The sequence below is a fragment of the Leopardus geoffroyi genome, chromosome D4 (genome assembly GCF_018350155.1).
Source record: "Leopardus geoffroyi isolate Oge1 chromosome D4, O.geoffroyi_Oge1_pat1.0, whole genome shotgun sequence".
Classification (NCBI taxonomy): domain Eukaryota; kingdom Metazoa; phylum Chordata; class Mammalia; order Carnivora; family Felidae; genus Leopardus; species Leopardus geoffroyi.
In genome coordinates, this window is record NC_059342.1 from 7,151,193 (window position 1) to 7,160,697 (window position 9,505).

General features: G+C 38.3%; 1 pseudogene; it reads right to left on the reverse strand.

The window, feature by feature from the left end:
- Window positions 1-6,976: 6,976 nt before the first annotated feature.
- Window positions 6,977-7,777, reverse strand: LOC123593132 (annotated as a pseudogene).
- Window positions 7,778-9,505: the final 1,728 nt, after the last annotated feature.

Consider the following 9,505-nt stretch of genomic DNA (forward strand, 5'->3'; position numbering starts at 1 on the left):
TTCTATTTTTTGTTGTGTCAGTTTTTGATAATCTGTATCTTTCTATGAATGTGTCCATCTCATCTAAGTAGTCAAAATTTATTGGCATAAAGTTGTTAGCAATATACCCTTCTATCCTTAGTGTATTTCAGGTCTAGAATGATGTCTTCTCTTTCAGTCCTGATATTGGTGACCTGTATCTTCTCTTCATATTTTTCTTCATCACTTTGGGTAGGAACTTGTGAATTTTAGCATCACATCCCCCCCTCCCACCCTGCCATAGAACAAGCTTTTGGGTTCATTGATTTTCTGCATTGTTTTTCTGTTGGGTAGGCCTCATTTTTCAGATTCCCTCACCTCTGTCATCTTGTACTCAAATCCTAGCTGTTAAGGCAATTTTCTCATGATGTCAAATAGATTTAATGCCTTCAAATAGATTTCGTCTTTGTATTTTTTCCGGCTTTTCAAGTTGTTCTCAGCAGGAGCACATGTTACTTCATTACAGCCAGAAGCAGAAATCTGAGAAGAATAATTTTGGGTGGCTGATATTGCCAGAAGAGTACTGATATGCAGGCAGGATTCCTGCGTTGAAAGCTTTTCTCTGTTGCTTACTAATACTGCAAATAATGATCTTGGGCAATTCAACTTGATTAAGCATAAGTTTCCTTGTCTATAAAATGGAGATGACAATAAAATCTTTCATCAAAATGTTTCTATAAGTATTAAATAAAGTAATTCAAAGTAAAACTGTTTGTATAAATTATGACAAAATTCATAAATATACTGTGGCTCATTCTTAATTTATACAACTGTGGATGCCTTGAAGGCAGGGCCTGAATCTTTTTGATCATGATTCCTTAACACGTAGCATAATTCCTGGTGTTTATTAAACATTATTGGCATTTAATAAACATTTGTTGAGCTCAACCAAAGCTATTTTACATTAATGGTTACAGTTCTCACATGCTGACTCAGAGTAAATGCATACTGTATGTCCATAGTTCCTGGCAACATCTGAATTAATCCAGATCATGCTGAATTGCCATTTATTACCATTATTTATTCTATAAATGTATACAATGCTATATGTAAATTTTCTGTATTCATCTTATAGGATTATCCTCTTTCTGGTCACAAACCAAAAAATGCATGAAAGATCTGTAAATGGTGGGAAATCCCCAAGGATTGTCTTATAGGAGGAAGTGGTGGAAAAATGCCCTGATTCTGGTAACGCTGTAGGTTGAATATGCAGGTAGAAACAGAGGTTCCTAAGAGATGTGTCATTGAAGCTTGTGAGCTCTAACCTGATGGCCACATCCTTTTATAGTTTCTGCAAATGTGTCTGTCTATTCAGAGGAGTTGACTACCTATACTACCTACAAGTGACAGGTTTATGTTTTATCTTAACACCATGTATGTTCACCTCACATGCATGCATATCTCTCTCATCAGTTTTATTTCATTTTTAAAATTGTTATTTGTTTATTTTTTAAGGTTTATTTATTTTGAGAGAGAGCTTTGAGAGCGCCAAGTGGGAGAAGGGCAGAGAGAGGGAGAGAGAGAATCCCAGGAAGGCTCACAGAGCTTGATGTGGGGCTTGAACTCACAAACCATGAGATCATGACTTGAGCTGAAGTTGGACGCTTAACTGACTGAGCCTCTGAGGCATTCCTTTCTCATTGGTTTTAAATTCAAGTGTGAAGTTCATCAAATTAGATTAGTGTTCTCCCAGCTTCAGGATTATGCGTACCACTTCCATAATTCTTTTCCACATTGAAGTACCACTTAGAGTATTTACCTAAGGTGTTCTTTGAACTCATTTTCTTTTTTCTAAATGAATATATTTTAAAAGAAACTTAATATTACGATTACAAATTGAAAATCAATACTGCTTTCCAAGATCTTGGTAAAAAATGAAAAAATAGTGAAAACAAAACAATTTTATTGAATGCTACAAGGAGACCATTGCCTATTGGAGACTCTGAGCCCTAGGCCTCCTCTCTTAATTAAAATAACCAATAGTTAGAGGGCTGTTAAGGGCTACCTCAGCTGAGTTGTTATCTTTGATAAAATAAAAACCTGAAAAGTAATTGAAAAATGACTGATTTCTTCACTATGTGATTCCATTTCATTTAATGATTTGCAAGCCAGTAGGCAGTACCTGAAGGCATTTTGTGTCCCACACTTGGAGATACACTGAGTTAGATCATCTGCAAGGTGTCCTTCAGCTTTCAATATCTATGGTGTTTCAAATGTTTTCTCTTCTAAGCATTGGTGTATTATCTCCCTCAGTTCTCATTCACGCAGACTCTCCCTGACCTACACCTCATGTACAAAGGATTCCTTTCTACCAATGACTACCCCCATTCTTCTTAGTGTTGAGAGTCACTGTGAAAAAAACTTGAACATTTTATGTAAGAAATAGCAAAAGGGGTGAAAATCAGGAAGTGGTTGGAAGACGGTGACTCAGAAGTCATCTTGCCTCCTTGACCTAGTATAATTTCACCTATTTTTCCAAACATTTTCTTTTCGTTTTCTTGTGCTTCCCCCTCTGAAGTTGATGAGTTAAAATATGTATATTCTCTAAAAACAACAGATGTCTCCAGGAGGATTAAGAGGTCATTAGTCATCCACACTTGAGTATAAAGTAATCCAATCAGTTTATTTCCTTCATACCTGAGATTACCTATAATGAAAGGGAGGGAATGAAGTAATTTTGATGAGTAGTTTATTTTGGGAGTTGAGGGGAGCATAGAAGGAAAGAAGGTTGGCTAAGAAGGCATGTAGAGGTAGAAGGGAAGTAAAGAAAGAGCATCTCAAAGGAAAGTTGAGCATAGTTAACATTTTTCTCTCCTTCCCCTCCTTACTCCGTCACCTTAATTTCTGTTTTAGAGACCCATAGGTCAGATTTGTATAGAATATTATACAGTTGAGCTACTTCTTAGATCAAGTCAACCTCTAAAGGCTGAGAAAGATTTCCCCCCCCCCCACCCCCCGGCCACCCATGAGTAAAATTGCCCCTAAGGGAAGATTTCTCTTCTCTTGTGTTTTTGATGACACACATTTGGTAACCTGAGAACTGTATACACAGTGCTGCACAGACAGTGGGTAATTAAGAAATGTCATTACTTCCGTCTACCTTTGTAAATCTGCAGTGGGATTGAAAATGTCACGAAGACTATTAGTGTGAAGGTGCATTTTCCCAAGAAAACCGTTCAATTTTATGTATTATGTTCCTGTGCTTCTCAGGTCCTGTGTTAGGTGTCCCATCACTTTAAATGCTTATTTATTTAGTTTTGAGAGAGAGAGAGAGAGAGAGAGAGAGGAGAGAGAGCACACATGTGTGCACACATGAACGGGGAAGGGGCAGAGAGATAGGAGAGGGGCTCCATGCTGTCTGCCCAGAGTCCAACATGGGGCTCGATCCCACGAATCATGAGATCATGACTTGAGCCTAAATCAAGAGTTGGATGCTTAACCAACTGAGCCACCCAGGTATCCCCAGGGGGTCCCATTGCTTTAAGTGATGATTTCCAAGCAGGTTCTAGGGCTGTGCTTTTCAAACTATCTGTGGTGAAGGACCAGGGTTATATGTATGTATGTGTGTATGTATGTATGTATGTATGTGTGTGTGTATGTATGTATGTATTACTCATCTCTGACATGTGGCAGACCAATCCTAGTATGCCACATGTGACTCACCACACTAGTCTGGCAGCATGCACACACACTCTTCTGTTACCTTGTTTAACAAGACAATTCAATCAGTCCCGAGCTTGGATGTCCTAGCAATGTCAAATTGCTGTAAGAGCTTCTAAGCACTTACTCCAAATTTCTGGGCTTGTCTCACTAAAGACCGATGAAAAAAAGTTTACAGCCCACACTTTGAGTAGACAAGTCTAATAATAACTATTCTCTGAGTGTTCCTTTTATAAAATAACAGAGCCCCTCTAGCTCTGCGGAGTCCTTTGACTGATCTACAATAAATGCAGTCTGATGGTGTGGTTCATAGACAAAAGTAATCTGGGAATTACTAGTTTGTGACATGAATTTTCCGACTCACTTGGAATACTCTGTTATCATTTCCATTCTTTTGAACTCTACCAGAAAATTAAGAGCCCAGAAAATTTAGAGATCTTATTATGTAATTTTAAAATAATAATTATAATGTTTTAATATTTAAAATTTATTTTAATTAATTTATTTATGTGAAAGAGAGAGAGAGAGAGCGCGCACACACATAGGCAGAAGAGAGGGAGAGAGAGAAGCGTAAGCAGGCTCCATGCCCATCTCGGGAGTCTATCTCACAACCTGAGCTGAAAGCAAGAGTTGGACGCTTAACCAACTGAGCCACCCAGGCACCTCATAATATTTATAGTATATAAACATAATATATCAAATAATTTAGCACTTTCTGTCAGTTTGAGTTATGCTGCAATAACAAATGATCTCCGGAAACTCAGAGCTTTATACCAATGAACATTGATTTCTTGCTCACGCTATGTGTCCGTCATGGGCAGGTTCAGCTTGGCTCCGACTTATTAACTTTAGGACCCACGCTGACAAAGTAGTTCCGATTGTGTCATATCTGATCTTGTCAGGAGAAGAGAAGGTGGAGGCTGCGTGATGGTTCTTAGAGCCCTACCCAAAGGTGGACGCATTACTTTCTCTGATATTTCAATGGCCAAGTTAAGTCATACGACCAAACCTGAATCAGTGAGTCAGGAATGGATAACCTCCCAGAGGGAGGGGCCCGGAAGGAGGAGCAACAAAGAATTCAAACACTAATAACTCCTACGACCGACACTCTCTGTTAAGATTTGAGTAAGGGGTGGGGGAAGAGGAGAGAGGCATTTCAAAGTGTAAGGAATCTATTCCATAAATGAAAAGTTAAAATTACTTGTACTAATTTCGATGCAAATTTGCAAACATTTTACTGTCTTTTTCCCTCTGGCTTTACTGAGATGTAGTTAACGTATCACACTGTGTAACTTTAAGGTGTATAACATGATGATTTCACATATGTATGTAATGCAAAATGATTACCCCAATAAGATTAGTTAACACATCCATTACCTTACATAGTTCTGATTTGTTTGTGTCTGGTGAGAGCTTTTAAGATCTACTCTCCGAGCGACTTTCAAATACATGATATCATATTGGTAACTGTAGTCCCCATGGTGTACATTACATCCCCAGAACATGTTTATCTTAAAACTGGAAGTCTGTACCCTTTGACCACCTTCACCCACTTCCCTCATCCTCCCAGCAACTACCTATATGCATCTGCTGTTTCTATGCGTTCAGTTTTGTTTTCTTTTAGATTCCACATATAAATGAGGTCATATAGTATTTGCTTTTCTCTGTCTGACTTATTTTACTTAGCATAATGCCCTCAAGGTTCATCCATGTTGTTACAAATGGCAGAATTTCTTTCACTTTTTCTTTATTTGTTCATCTGTCAGTAGAAACTTAGATTTTTTCCATGTCTGGGCTATTGTGAACAATGCTGCAAGGAACATGGGGGTACCATTATCTCTTTCAGATAGTGATTTCTTCTTCTTCAGGTATTACCCAGAAGAGGAATTGCTAGGTTATAGGGCAGTTCTAGTTTTAATTTTTTGAAGAACCTCTCTACTGTTGTCCAGAGTGGGGCTGTGCCAAATTACATTTTCTTTCTTTCAAGTTTATCCATTTATTTTGAGAGAGAGAGAGAGAGAGAGAGAGCACATGCACACACAAGCTGGGGAGGGGCAGAGAGAGAGAGAGGGAGAGAGAGAGAGAGAGAGAGAATCCCAAGCAGGCTCCTTGCTGTCAGCACAGAGCCCAACGTGGAGGCTCAATCTCACAAACTGAGATTATGACCTGAGCTGAAATGAAGAGTTGGACATTCAACCGACTGAGCCACCCCAGTGCCCCACAAATTACATTTTCACTAACAGTGCACAGGGTTCTCTTTTCTCCACATCCTCACCAACATTTGTCAACTCTTGTCTTTTAGATAATAATCATTCAAACAGGTGTGAGGTTATATATCATTGTGGTTTTTATTTCCCTGATGAGTCATGATATTGAGTTTTTCATGCACCTGTTGGCCATTTGAGTATCTTCTTTGGAAAAATGTCTATTCAGGGTCTTTGCCCATTGTAAATGGATCATTTGGATTCTTTGTGTGTTTTTTTTGTTTTGTTTTGTTTTGTTTTGTTTTTTGCTGTTGAGTTGAATGAGGTTTTTTTTTTTTTTTTTCATTTATTTTTCTCTAGTCTTTATTATTTCCTTCTACTGGTTTTAGGTTTTGTTTGTTCTTCTTTTTCTAGCTCCTTTAGATGTAAAGTCAGGTTGTGTATTTGAGATTTTTCTTTCTTCTTGAGGTAGGCCTGTATTGCTATACAGCTTTTGCTGCATCCCAAAGATTTTTGGACTGTTGTGTTTTCACTTTCATTTGTCTCCATGTTTTTTTTTTTAAAGAGACAGCCTTTATTGTAAGTATTTTTACACTGAAGAATTCAAAATGTGGTAAAGTTTTCTGGAATTTGCTGATTTGTATTTAAAAGGAACTGTTGACAAAAATTCACTGGAAATCATCTGAACAAGTGAGAAATACAGTTGATACTACTGGAACAGTAAAATAATTCCAGGACATATGGCTTATCCAACACAATACCTTAGATGCTGTCACTGATATGAAAACTGTTTCTTCCTCTTCTAAATACACAGTAGTATAATTGTCAATATTCAATCACTTCTGTTCTTTCCTGAATATATAAAAATTAAAATACCAATTAAAAACTAATATATCTTCTTTTCAAATGTTTCCTACAGATACAATTTCATTGTTTTCATTCAATAGTGGTGTGGTGTAAGAGATTTTTCATTCACAAGTCAAACAACAATCCACCCAAAGGGTACTGATAGTCTGTATGCTCGTAGTGCAAATAAAGACTTCAGGAATTCAACAACTGACATTTCTAAAATACAAAACAGATAAAATTCTTAGGAGATACAGGCACTAAGCTCTACTAGGCAGCTGGCCACAGAACTAGAACACAGGACTGGTGATTCCAAGGGGACTCCAGGCGCTTCCAAACTCAACTTGAAATCTCATCTTAGGCTTTGTATTTTACTTTTCCAGTTTCACTAATGACGAAAACATGATTCAAGTCGCTGAAGTATTCATTGTAGTCAAGGGCATATCCTACGACAAACTTGTCTGGGATTTCAAATCCGACGAAGTCTGGTTTATAGCCAACACTTCGAGGGGTCCTCTTCACCAGCAGCCTTGCAACCTTGACCATCTTTGGATTATGCTTCTTGACCATGGAGAGCAAGGTTTGCATTGTTTTGCCAGTGTCAATTATATCCTCAACAATCAAGACATTCTTTCCAGTTAAAGTTGAGAGATCATCTCCACCAATTTCTTTTATGTCCCCTGTTGACTGGTCATTACAGTAGCTCTTCAGTCTGATGAAATCTACAGTCATAGGAATGGATCCATCACTATTTCTGTTTAGTGCTTTGATGTAATCTGCGAAGAATTTATAGCCCCCCTTGAACACACAGAGGGCTACCATGTGATGGCCACCCATCTTCAACACGTCTCGGGCAAGACACTAGGTCCTGTCCATAATTAGTCCACGAGGAATAAACGCCTTTTCCAAATCCTCAGCGTAATGATGAGGTATACAAAATAAATCTAGGTCATAACCCGGTTCATCATCACTAACCACGACGCTGGGGCTGCGGGTCGCCATAACGGAGCCGATGGGCGCATGCGCTGAGAGTAGCCTGAGGAGGAGGAAGCCGGAAGCGCAACAGAGGAGGAGGCGGAGGCTCCACAGAAGGCTGAGACCGGCGGGAGAGCGGAAGGAGCCACTCACTCATGCGCTCTGGGAGGCCGCCACCGCCGCCCTGCCTCCATGTATTTTTTGAGTTGACCCCATTCATTGCTTAATGGCATGTTATTTAATTTCTATGTATTTGTGCTCTTTCCACACTTTTTCTTGTGGTTGATTTTTAGTTTCATAACATTGTGGCTGGAAAAGATGCATGATATAATTTCAATCTTTTTTAATTTGTTGAGATGTTTCTGTAGTTCATCTCTGTTCCTCCTCCTCTTCTCTTATGGTTTGCTGGCATTCTTTGGTGATATATTTGGATTCCTTTCTCTATTTTTTGCATATCTATTCCCAGTTTGTGATTTGTGGGTGCCGTTAGATTTATGCATATAGCAGTCTTTATTAAGTTGATGGTCACTTAAGTTTAAGCCCATTCTAAAAGCACTAAATTTTTACTCCCCCCACCCCATCCTGAAACTTTAGGTAAATGGTGTCATACTTTACATCCCTTTATTTCGTGGACCCATGGGTCACGGATTTATTCTGTGGCTGATTTTAATAGATATATTTAATTTTATTGATTTTGTACTCCCTAATTTTTTTTTATTCCTGTTTATGGTCTTTCATTTCCACTCATAGAGACCTCTTTAACGTTTCTGGTAGGGCTGGTCTAGTGGTTATGAATTCCTTTAACTTTTGTTTATCTAGAAAACTCTTTATCTCTCTTCTATTCTAAATGATAGCCTTGCTGGATAGAGTATTCTTGGGTACAAGGTGTTTTTTCTTTCAGCACTTTTAATATATCATGGCAATCCCTTCTGGCCTGCAAAGTTTCTGCTGACAAATCAACTGATAGCCTTATGGGGTTTCCCTTCTATATAAATGTTTTCTTTTCTCTTGCTGCTTTACAAATTCTCTCTTTATTACTACTTTTTGCAATTTTAATGACTATGTGTGGACCTCCTTGGGTTGATTTTGTTGGGGGGATCTCTGTGCCTCCTGGACCCAGATATCTGTTTCCTTCTCCAGACTTGGCAAGTTTTCAACTATTCTTTATTCAAATACATTTTCTGCCCCCTTTCACTCTCTTCTCCTACTGGGATCCCTGTAATGTGAATATTATTATGTTTTATAGTGTCCCTGAGTTCCCTTAATGTATTTTCATTTTTTATTATTCTTTTTTTCTCTCCTGTTCAGCCTGATTGCTTTCCATTTCTCTGTCCTCCAGGTTGCTGATCCATTCTCCTCCTTCCTCTAGTCTACTATTTATTCCCTCTACTGTATTTTTAATTTTGGTCATTGTGGTTTTCATCTCTGATTGGTTCTGTTTTATGTTTTCTATCTCTTTGTTGAGTGTCTCACTAATATCCTCCACTCTTTTCTCAAGTCCAGTAACTATATTTATGACCTTTACTTTAAATTCTCTATCAGTCATGTTACTTATCTCTGTTTAGTTTAGGTTTCTTGCTGTGATTTGTCTTGTTCTTTCATTTAGGACACATTCCTCTGTCCCCTTCTTTTGTTAACTCTGCTTCTATGTGTTAGGAAAGTCAGGTATGTCTCCTGCTCTGAAAGTCATGGCCACTGGGGATGGGGTGGGGAAAAATGAAAAAAAAAAAGAAAAGAAAAAAAGAAAGTCATGGCTTTAGGAAGAAGAGGTCCTGGAGTGCAGTGTCCCCTGTTCACCAGAC